Below are 12,563 nucleotides of genomic sequence, written 5' to 3'. Positions count from 1 at the left end.
CTGCTGCTGCTGCCGCTGCTGCTGCTGCAGGGGAAAGCGGAATCTCCGCTTTGGAAAAGAGGCTGAAGAAAAAGGAGAAGGGAAGGACCACAAAATAACACAAGGACAGTGTTGTATATGCCCTCTGGCACACTGTTAACATATTGTAACGTGCATGGATAAGCAGACACGTTGGTCCTTGACTAACGGGTCAGACCCTTTAGTCGACTGGTTAACGTTGTCGCCTGGGGAGTAGAAAATACGGCTTCGCGTCCCGGCTGTGGCGGTTCCCGGACTGCTCCCCCGAATTTGCTACAATATATTTGACAAATAATCACACTGGCTTTTCTATCAACTGTGCGAACTTTATTCATCCGTTGTAATGCACATTGTAATATCCTGGAGCTAGACATAGCCTAGGATATAATTGGCTGACACGACGCTTCATTTGCATACGTCAGGATTATATGAGGATGCTTGCTGCATGACTAAAACACACAAGACGGACGCTGCAATAAAGAGTAGTCAGACGTGATATCGTCTCCTGTCAAGTTTCTATAAGACCACTGTAAGAGTGACTATAGCGAGACCACAAAGTATTACATGGTGTCAGAATAGCGGACTCATCGTCTACCATTCGAAATGGATTCCTCGGCTGTTCCAATACCGAGATTGGTTTGGGACTCGACCAGTTTACCGGAGTCGTGGAGAAGGTTCAAGCAACATGTGCAGCTAATGTTCGCTGGACCGTTGAAGGCAAAGAGCGAGGAGGATAAGTGCAGCTACCTCCTTCCGTGGGTCGGAGACAAAGGACGGGATATTTTCAATACGTGGACACTGACAGCGGACCAGGAAAAGGTACTGCAAACGTACTGTGATAAATTCGAGGAGTATGTTATCCCGAAAGCTAACCCAATCTTTGCTAGATATACGTTTCAAGAGAGAATGCAAGGTGCTAGCGAATCGTTTGAACAGTTCGTAACAGACTTGAAACTGCTGGTCAAAGACTGCGGCTATGCTAGCGCAGACGAAATGGTTAGGGACCGTATTATTTTTGCAACCAACTCGCCTAAAGTCCGAGAGAAACTGCTTAGCCATGGAGTTACGCTAGACTTAGCAACCAACTCGCCTAAAGTCCGAGGCCTGGGTTACCAACGTCCGCAACTGGTACTGTTAACCAGTAAGGTGCCGGTGAAAACTATGCTACTGCTAAGGAGAAGGAGAGGGGGAAGGCATGTCCAAAGGCAGCGAGAGAGGAGGAAGGGAAGGAGTGTGGAGGTGAGAGTTGGAACTTTGAATGTTGGCACTATGACTGGTAAAGGGAGAGAGCTGGCTGATATGAGGAGAGAAGAAAGGTAGGCATACTGTGTTTGCAAGAGACCAGGTGGAAGGGGAGTAAGGCCAGGAGTATCAGAGGTGGGTTCAAACTCTTCCACCACTTCCAGCACTTCCACCAGCTCCTCTGCAAACCATCACGAGCGTTTCCAGACTGCCTTGATGGCCTACCTACTCTGCCTCAAAAACCGTAGATGTCTGCACCTTTTTCCACCAAGGAGCTCCAAACAGCGATGGCTCAGATGAGCAGCACAATAACAAAGCGGCTTAGCCTGACGGAATCCCTGCAGAACTGTACAAGTATGGAGGACTACCTCTTCGGAAGCGACTGTTTGAAATCATCCTGCAGATCTGGGAAACCCGGACCGCCCCAGCTGATTTCAGAGACGCAAACATCGTCACCATTTTCAAAAAAGCGGACCGAGGAGTGTGCGGCAAATACAGAGGAATTTCTCTCCTCTCAATAGCTGGGAAAATTCTGTCGTGGATCCTTTGAATCGTCTCACCACCCTGGCTGAAGAAGTTCTCCCCAAATCCCAAAGCGGCTTTCGATCCCACAGAGGAACCACCGATATGATCTTTGCGGCACGACAGCTCATGGAGAAGGCAAGAGAACAACAGAAGACAGAAAGTGTTTGATTCTCTTCCGAGAGCCATTTTGTGGGATGTATTATCCAAATTTGGATGCCCTGACCACTACCTCCAGATGATTCCCGTCTCTTATATTCTCATCTTGGACTGTCAAGCCATCTTCGTTTCAAGCACACACCTTAATCTCTTGTAATGAATCCTCGGACACGAGAAACGCCAACGACGATGATGACAGGGTGCCGAGCGAGGAGGTGTGGTATTGAATGATGAATTCGGGAGTTGCCGAGAAGTATGTAGGAGTGGTGCAAGATATGTATGAGGGAAGTGTGACAATGGTGAGGTGTGCGGTTGGAACGACAGATGGGTTCAAGGTGGAGGTGGGATTACATCAAGGATCGGCTCTGAGCCCTTTCTTGTTTGCACCGGTGATGGACAGGTTGACGGACGAGATCAGGCAGGAGTCTCTGTGGACTATGATGTTTGTGGATGACATTGTAATCTGTAGCGAGAGTAGGGTGCAGGTGGAGGAGAGGCTAAAGAGGTGGAGGTATGCACTGAAGAGAAGAGGAATGAAAGTCAGTAGGAGCAAGACGAAATATCTATGTGTGAATGAGAGGGAGGACGGCAGAACAGTGAGGATGCAAGGAGTAGCGGTGGTGTGAGTTTAAATACTTGGGGCCAACTGTCCAAAGTAACGGGGAGTACAGGAGAGAGGTGAAGAAGAGAGTGCAGGCAGGGTGGAGTGGGTGGAGAAGAGTGTCAGGAGTGATTTGTGACAGAAGGGTACCAGCAAGTTAAAGGGAAGGTTTACAGGATGGTTTTGAGACCAACTATGTTATATGGTTTGGAGACAGTGGCACTGACAAAAAGACAGGAGGCGGAGCTGGAGGTGGCAGAGATGAAGATGATAAGATTTTCATTGGGAGTGATGAAGAAAGACAGAATTAGGAACGAGTATATTAGAGGGACGGCTCAGGTTGGACGGTTTGGAGACAAAGCAAGAGAGGAAAGATTGAGATGGCTTGGACATGTGTGGAGGAGAGATGCTGGGTATGTTTGGAGAAGGATGCTGAATATGGAGCTCCCAGGGAAGAGGAAAAGAGGAAGGCCAAAGAGGAGGTTTATGGATGTGGTGAGGGAGGACATGCAGGTGGCTGGTGAGACAGAGGAAGACGCAGAGGACAGGAAGAGATGGAAACGGATGACCTGCTGTGGCGACCCCTAACGGGAGCAGCCGGAAGTAGTAGTAGTAGAATAATGTGAGTACATTGGTCATATATGGCTTCCCAAGTCCGACTCTTTGTTTGTTTTTTGTTTTTTTTTTTACTTGTAGTTTTGCCGTATTTTTTTTCTCCCAGGCTGACTCAAGGCATCATGCCACATTTTCTTTTCATTGATTGAAAGTTGTGAACCATTTTGAAGTTTACAGATTTGTGCAAGTGAACTCAGTTTGTCTTCCATTTCTACACAGTGCAATTACTCATAAATAACATTTACTGTTCACTTTCACTATACAATGTTTGTGATTATGTTGATTCACTTTTTAAAATGTTTACAAGTTATTATGTGATGTAGTTGAACTGGACTGGGATCTAACTGCACAGAGAAGCATTAACGATGGGATACATGCTATTATATGTTTACCTTCTCACCATTTTTCTCCTAATATACTGATGAATGTACAAGTTATTAGACTTGCTAAAAAGAACGACGGCATATTCGAGGACAACTTGAGATGCTTTATTAGGCTATTTGTCAGCTTAACATCCTGACAGCCTAGAACCAACTGCCCTACGTAACACTGGTACACTGGTTTCCTGCGCCCGTGCGCATGTAGACGTACCAATAAAATAGTCCACCCAGACAGTGCATTTACATGACATCTTCCCTACTTTGAGTCATAGACATAGCAACCAAACAACACCAACAGGCAACCCAACAAAACTACAGCCACATTGAACAACAACATCAGCAGAGCAGATAAGTACTAACTTCTGTAAGTCCAAAGTAATATTCAGCAACTTACGTAACACATTCAATGACGCTTAAACACTTTTCCTTTTGTCAACATTCAGTATATTGTAACGTGCATGAATAAGTACACACATTGATCCTTTAGTCGACTGGTTAACGTTGTCGCTTGTGGAGTGGGAGATACGGGTTCGCGTCCTGGCTATGGCGGTTCCCGGACTGCCCCCCGAATTCGCTACATTGGTGTCAGAAGTGGGATGGTGAGACCGTAAGGCCATCGGAAGCGTATGCGCCCAGAGGCGTGAAGGAGCTGATATGCATAAGTGCGGGGACGCGCTAACCGAAGGAGGGGGTAGTGTAACGTACATGGATAAGTAGACACGCTGGCTGACGGGTCTGACCCTTTAGTCGAGCGGTCAGCGATGTCTCCGGCGGTGCGGGCGATAGTTCGCGCCGCGGCAGTTCCTGTGGTTGCCCCCCCCCCGAATTCGCTACATTGGTTTCAGAAGTGGGATGGTGAGACCGTAAGGCCATCGGAAGCGTAGCGCCCAGAGGCGTGAAGGAGCTGATATGCTTAAGTGCGGGGACACACTTTGGAGACAGGACTTTGTTGACTGTGGGCACAGTTGTCTTGATTTGACGGCCCAGCATCAAGTGTGCAGGTCTGGCACCCATGGCTTGTAGCAGTGTGGCTCTGTAGCTCATGAGGGCCAGGAACGAGTCAGCCTGCCTCAAACAGAATGCTACTGGCTTCAGCCCATCAGCATGTTGCTGTAGCAGTACGCCACCCAGCCTGTAGCTGCTTGAGTCTGCGCTCACTATTGTGGGTTGGTTTACATCATAAAATGCAAGAGGGGGTGCGGTGGAGATGAGTTGCTTTACCTTGTTGAATGAGTTGGTTTGCGCTGTGTCCCAGGTCCACACAGCCTCACACTTTCAGCAGGTCGTTGAGGGGTCTTATTGTGTCTGACATGTATCTCCCCAGGTAATGGATCATGCCCAGGAACCTCCGCAGGCCTGGCATGTCACTTGGTGGTTGTAGCTCTGTAATGGTGCTTACTTTTGAGGGGTCAGGCCGGATGCCATCACTGTCAATGCTGTGCCCCAGGTAGTTCAGCTGTTTTTGGCGCAGGAGGCACTTTCTGTCATTAAGCTTCAAGGCTGCACTCTCCAAGATCCGCAGGGCACTCTGGAGCCTCTCCTTGTGCTCCTCCTCATCTCTGCCGTGGGCAAGGATATCGTCCATGTAGACCTCAACTCCTTCTTGGTCTTGGAACAGCACCGACAATTCCCTCTGAAGAGATTCTGAATGGAAGACGCTTGAAAAGATATCTCTCCATGGGCAAGACGAATGTAGTCAGTTTGGCCGTCTCTGCCAAAAGCCGCTTTCTGCATCAAGCAGGGAGAACACACAGGATTCTGCAAGCTGTGGCAGTATGTCATAAACAGTAGGTAAAACAAACCTCTCTCTTTTCACAGCTGTATTCAGTCATTTAAGGTCAACACATATCCTCACCTCGCCTGTTTTCTTAGGGACTGGGACCATTAGGATACACCACTCCATTGGCTCTTTGATCTCCTTGATGACGCCGCACTTGGCCATTCTCTCCAGCTCTGCTTTGACCTTGGAGAGCAGGGGAGCGGACACTCTCCTCGCAGTGTTAACACTATATGGCATAGCATCATCTTGCAGGCATATTTTTACAGGCTTTACTTTTTAAGAGGCCCAGATCTGCAGCGAATGCGCCTTGGATTTCGTTGACTCTCTTCACCAGCCCCATTTCTACTGCAACATTACGGCCTAACAGGTTGCTGCCGTTAACTGTTTTAATCACATGATCAGTGAATTTGTATTGTTCGCCTTTGTTCTCTGTATCAGTGGTGAAAAGTCCTAAGCAGACAAGCGTACCTCCGAGGCTGTTGAGGGCTGTGTTGTCGCTGAATAACTGAGGTGGGTGTCTGAGCTTGTGGTAGGTTTCATCAGATATTACGCTGGTGTCTGCACCAGTGTCAATCTTGAAGGTTACAGGAATGTTACAGATATAGAGCTTCACAGTCCATGGCGAATTGGAGTCTGTGATGGCATACACAGTTTTAACTTCCCCCAGAACATGCTCGCTGCCATGGCTGGCCTCTTGCTCCGATGTGGTTAGCTCATCCATTCTTGCTGAGTGGCACATGACAGAAAAGTGCCCAATTTTCTGGCAATTCCTGCACTGTGTGTGTCTGGCAGCACAGTGTGCATGCCTAGGGTGGTCCTTACCACACCTAAAACATTTCTTTGGATAGCCACCTCCGTCGCGTTGCTCCGCCATGTGGAAACTGTCATGCACCTTAACTTCTAGAGTGATTCTGAACTGCTGGTTCATCTAGTATAGAACAAATATAAACTTTCTTGCTTAACAATTTGCTACTAGTCTTATTCCAGCTGCTTGAGTATTAGTCCTTTTGTCTATACATCTGCTGCTCGTTCCTACTGGGATCTTATTCTAGCTGTAGCTGTCTTATTCTATTTACTTACTTGACTTATTTACGTGTAGCTGTTTTTTCACCTAGTGTGTCCTTAAATATTTCTTGTTGCCTAGCTGTTTTGACTTAGTTATCCTTATTGCTTATAAATATATTCCCTGGTAACTTGCTGTTTGCAGTTTTAATAGTATTGTGTGAGGTTTGATGGAGTTATATATAAGTGACCAGTTTCTGGGCAATATGCCTATTTTCAGTGTACCTCTTTAGTCAATTGGGTGTTGGGTGGCCAGGGTGTGGCCAGAACATCACAGGGATTTATAAGTCTGGACTGATTCAGTTTTAATCCAGTGTGCATCTTAACTTCTGGAGTAATTCTGAATTGCTGGTTCATCTAGAACAGAGTAAGTATCATCTTTCTTGCTTAACAAGTTGCTAATGGTCTTATTCCAGCTGCTTGAGTATTAACCCTTTTGTCTATACATCTGCTGCTGGTTCCTAGTGGGATCTTATTCTAGCTGTAGCTGTCTTATTCTATTTACTTACTTGTCTTATTTACGTATTCTATCTGTAGCTATTTTTCACCTAGTGTATCCTTAAATATTTCTTGTTGCCTAGCTGTTTTGACTTAGTTATCTTTTTAGCTTATAAATATATTCCTTGGTAACTTTCTGTTTGCAGTTTTGATACTATTGTGTGAGGTTTGATAGAGTTTTACATAAGTGACCAGTTTCTGGGCAATAGTCCTATTTTCAGTGTACCCCTTTGGCCAATTGGGTATTAAGTGGCCAGGGTGTGGCCTGCACTCATGGCGGACAATTAGCAATCAGTGTTCTTTAAATCACTGCTGCTACTTGGAAGCATCAGCTTCCAAGCATCAGGCAAACAAGCCGAGGTTGAACAAAGGCTAGAGTGAACAAAGGCAAGCGCAACTTTTTCAAGCCAAGACTTCGTCAAGCACGGACTGTTCTTTTTAGATCCGGTCAGTCATCTGTATTTTGTGTACCTAGTATAGACTATGTGTTTCCTTTGCATTCCTGTCCTTTCCTCTTCCCGGGGCTGGCATAGACGTTGGGTCACTCCTAGGCGCTGTGACCCTACCAATCTCATCTATCCCACTCTCTCCACTCACGTTGAACAAGTGGTGATGGGAGGGCTCTGGAATTGCCAGTCTGCGGTGCCGAAAGCTGAGTTTATCTCAGGCTACGCATCCTTGCTGCCCCTCAACTTTCTTGCTCTAACTGAGACCTGGATCATGCCAGGAAACACTACCACAGCCGCAGCTCTGTCTGATGTGTACTCTTTTTCTCACACTCCCAGGGCTGGGAGGCGGGGTGGTGGTACTGGCCTGCTGATCTCCCTGAAATGGAAATACTCTCTTCTTTCCATTCCACAATTTTCTCCGCCCTCTTTTGAATTTCATGCTGTTACTGTCTCTTATGCAGTCAAACTCACCATTGTGGTTGTGTGCCGCCCACCAGGCCCCCTTGATGAGTTTCTGGAGGAGCTTGACACACTTGTCTCGCACGTCCCTGTTGATGACTCTGCACTTATCCTTCTCGGTGACTTCAACATCCACACTAACAAGCTAGACCCTCTTCTCTCTTTCCTCTCCTCCTACCTACAAGGCCAGCAACAAACTTGACCTTATCTTTACTAGACACTGTCCTATTTCCAATCTCTCTGTTACTCCCCTCCAGCTCTCTGACCGCTATTTAATAATAATAAATAAATCTTATATAGCGCTTTTAAGTACTCAAAGTCGCTTTACAATAAATGGAGTGAAACAAGACGACAGATGAACATAACACAGACATACAGGGGTGGATGGGAAGAGGGGCTACGAGAGGGAGAAGCGGCAGCCACAGACGACGCCAGTAGTACTCTCCGACTTGGACAGATATAAAGGGAAAGAAAAACAAACATCATAAATCACATAAATCACATGTCGTACTCTCTCTCCCTCTCTTCACCCCCCTCAGCCCCTCCCCTTTTTCACATGGTTTCCACCCGTAGACACCTCCACTCTCTCCACCACTGATCTTTCTTCCTCTGTTACCTCTATCCTCCCTACACCTGAATCTTTCTCTGTCCTACCCCTTGAGACTGCTACTGATCTTCTTCTCTCTACCCTCTCCTCTTCTCTGGACAATCTCTGTACCCTCACCTCCAGGCCTGCATGCCCAACTCCACCTGCTCCTTGGCTGACCGACTCAGTACGTACTGACAGACGGAGCCTGAGAGTGGCAGAGCGCAAATGGAGAAAAGGCAAACTCCCAGAGGACCTTCTCAACTTCCAGTCTCTTCTTTCCACTTTATCCTCCTCCCTTTCTGCTGCTAAGGCTGCCTTCTATCGCTTTAAAATCCCATCCTCTGCCTCTAAGCCTAAGAAACTCTTTGAAACCTTCTCTACACTTCTTCAACCCCCACCTCCTCCTCCTACTTCCTCCCTTCTCCCTGATGACTTCGCTAACTTCTTTGACAAGAAGGTAAACGACATCAGATCCTCCTTTTCTCACCACCCGGATAGTGCTTTTTGCACTATTCCACCCTCTGCACTGTCCCTCACCTCTCCATGTCCCACCCTATCCCACGTCGCTCCCTTCTCCCCCGACGAGGTTCTAAACCTCATCACATCCAGTCGCCCCACCACATGCTCCCTTGACCCGGTCCCCTCCCCTCTTCTTCAGTCTATAGCACCTGAACTCCTTCCCTATCTAGCCACCTCATCAACACCTCCCAGATGCTTTCCATCTGCCTTCAAGACTGCTAGAGTCAACCCCCTTCTCAAGAAACCATCACTTAAGCCCTCTGACGTCAAAAACTACAGACCAGTTTCCCTTCTACCCTTTTTATCCAAAACTTTCGAACGTGCTGTCTTTGACCAACTTTATTTTTACCTCCACCAGAACAACCTCCTGGACCCCAACCAGTCTGGGTTCAAGGTGGGTCACTCGACAGAGATGCCTCTCCTTGCAGTGACAGAATCGCTGCACTCTGCGAGAGCAAACTCTCTCTCCGCTGTCCTGATACTCCTGTACTTGTCAGCTGTGTTCGACACAGTGAACCACCAGATCCTCCTCTCTACCCTCGTCGGGCTGGGTGTCACAGGCTCTGCACTCTCAATGTTTGCGACCTTCCTGATAGGTCGCTCCTACCAGGTGACATGGAGGGGATCTGTGTCAGAGCCTCGCACACTGACTACAGGCGTTCCACAGGGTTCGGTTCTGGGTCCTCTCCTCTTCTTCCTGTACACGACTTTCTTGGGTTCTGTTATTCGCTCGCATGACTTCTCTTACCATTGTTATGTTGATGACACCCAGCTGATCTTGTCCTTTCCTCCCTCTGACATACAAGTAGAGACACGCATTGCTGTGTGCTTGACTGACATCTCGGAGTGGATGGCGACACACCACCTGAAGCTCAATCTGGACAAGACAGAGCTGATGTTCCTCCCGGGGAAAGGTTGCCCGCACCGAGTCCTGGCCATCACCATTGACAACACTGTGGTGATGCCAACTCGGACTGTGAGGAATCTGGATGTGATCCTGGACGACCAACTGTCATTTGCTGAAAACGTTACATCGGTTGCACGCTCCTGCAAATTTCTCTTTTATAACATCAGGAGGATTTGCCCATTCCTCACCGACGAGATGGCACAGGTGCTCATCCAGGCTCTGCTCATCTCCCGGCTGGACTACGGCAACTCCCTCCTTGCTGCGGCCCCGGCGTCAGCCATCAGACCTCTGGACCTTGTTCAGAAAGCTGCAGCTCATCTGGTGTTCAACCGCCCTAAGTTCTCCCACACAATTCCCCTTCTCATGTCCCTACACTGGCTCCCAGTAGCTGCTCGCATCCAGGTTAAGACTCTGGTGCTAGCCTACAGGGCAGTGAAAGGAACAGCTCCTTCCTATCTCCAGGCCATGGTAAAGCCCTACTCCCCTGCCCGACCACTTCCATCTGCTGCCTCAGGACGCCTGGTTGCCCCGTCGCTAAGAGGCCCCTGCTGTTGATCGACCCGGTCACGGCTCTTTTCTGTCCTGGCCCCACAGTGGTGGAATGAACTCCCCACTGATGTCAGGACAGCGGAATGGCTGCCCATCTTTCGGCGCAGGTTGAAAACTCACCTCTTCAAGAACTATTACCCTGCTACTTGTTCTTAGCACTTATTGTATTCACTCATTTAAAAAAAAATCGCTTTCTTGCACTTTTACTTTAGCACTGGTTTTGCGCTTAGATGCTTGTTTAGATGCACTTATGAGCTCTGATGACTAGTAGTTCTCCTGATTTCTTACGTTAAATGATGCACTTATTGTAAGTTGCTTTGGATAAAGGCATCAGCTAAATGACTGTAATGTAATGTAATACTCTGTCTCCCTCCCTGTTTTCTGTACTGCTAATGAGGTGCTGCGCGTACATGTTCCTCGCCACTTCGCTGAGGTAACTAGCATCATCAGCCTTGCTAGCCCTAGCCTGTTGGCTAACTTGCCCCTTAACCTACCCTGACTGTCTCACCATCTCCACTGCTTTGTCAGACGTTAGGTCCGCTGTCAACTGTAGTTTTTCTGACAGCTCTTTGTCTAGAATCCCTATAACTAATTTATCCCGAATATTCTCTAATTTCGCCGGACCAAACTGGCAGGTCTCGGCTAGCTCGTAGAGCGTGCGAATGTATTCCTCGGCGGATTCGCCTTGCTTTTGTGCTCTGAGGTAAAAACGAGCCCTTTCGTGGATAATGTTCACTTTCAGTATGAACTAACTATTTAAATTTTCCAACACAGTCTTAATACTCGTCTGTATCTTCGTCATCCTCGAACACAAAAGTGTTGAAAAAAATGTTATGCCTCCTTGCCTAGCGCATTAAGCAGTGTGCTAACCTGTACATCTCCAGTCTCCAGGCTTAGCTTAGTAGCCAAACTGTACCTCTGAAACCATTGCTGCCACTCACGCCACTACTCCGGTCGAGTGAAATCCAAATTTTCGGGAGGGTTAAACTTCGGCATGATCAGCATCCAAGTCGCATTACTCCTGACACCAAGTTATTAGACTTGCTAAAAAGAACGACGGCGTTTTCGATGACAACATTGAGATGCTTTATTTGGCTTTCAGCTTAACATCCTGACTGCCTAGGACCAACTGCCCTACGGAACATTGGTACACTGGTTTCATGCGCCCGTGCGCACGTAGACGTATCAATAAAATAGTTTACCCCCGGACAGTGCATTTAGTACATGACAATGACACTGTATCTTATAAGTTTGCTTCTAAATCGTTTTGTTACGGCCCGCCCAGCCGTGCCCCCTTCCCAACGTGATCTCGCTGGTACGCCCGGGACCTCTGAGCGCGCGGCAGCCGCGCTTGGCAACGGGAACGAGCCAGGCGCGCTACCGCTCACACCTGAAGCTTGTCGGCTCATCCCGCACGCTCCGTCTCGCACCTGAAGCTTGTCGGCATCCCGCACCTGCAGCTGATCAGCTCATCAAGGCTGGGCTTAAGTTTGCTGGTCTCCCAGAGCTCAGTGCAAGTTCGTACCGTAACCTCCTCGCAGAAGTGGTTACTCTTCCCTCCCGGTGCATTTCTCTCCGAGTTTATCTCAGCCCTTGGTTACTAATTTCTCTGTGAAGTTTCCCTGTGGAAGTATCCTGCCGCGTTCCCATTTTGGATTACCAGTGAGTTTTTCTTGGACTTCCTGTTTTCTAAGTTGCTCCTTGTCCTCCTGTGATGACCTTCGTTCTGAACTATCTATAAACTACGCCGGTTTTCGGCTAACTCTTTCTCTGCCAGGTGTCGTGCGCTTGGGGTCTTCCACAAACCCTAACACGTTTTGGGTAAAAGCATGCCCTAAGTGACTAACTGCTATTTTCACATGCATTGCCCAAAATGAGTGCCTTTAAATGACCCATAGGTGACCTCTATACATATGATCTCAACATTCTGTCACCTCAACACCCAGTTTATTTGCATAAATTCACTGTCAGTTCAGTTATCAGCCATTTTCTTATACATCGTAATACTGGACATGAATTAATGAAATGGTACATAATTTGAATATATGTGTAACCCGCACTTTGCGTTCGGCCGTCGTCTCCCTACACGCCCTGGGACTCTGCGTTGTGTTTGTTGTAGTATGATGTTTGCGTGGAAAAGGAAGGAAGCGGAGGCTTGGGATCGTGGCTGAGACCTGGACACTTTATTGACACTCGCTTACACTTCACCTCTCA

The sequence above is a fragment of the Lampris incognitus genome, chromosome 16 (genome assembly GCF_029633865.1).
Source record: "Lampris incognitus isolate fLamInc1 chromosome 16, fLamInc1.hap2, whole genome shotgun sequence".
NCBI classification, from domain to species: domain Eukaryota; kingdom Metazoa; phylum Chordata; class Actinopteri; order Lampriformes; family Lampridae; genus Lampris; species Lampris incognitus.
This window is presented reverse-complemented; position numbering follows the sequence as displayed.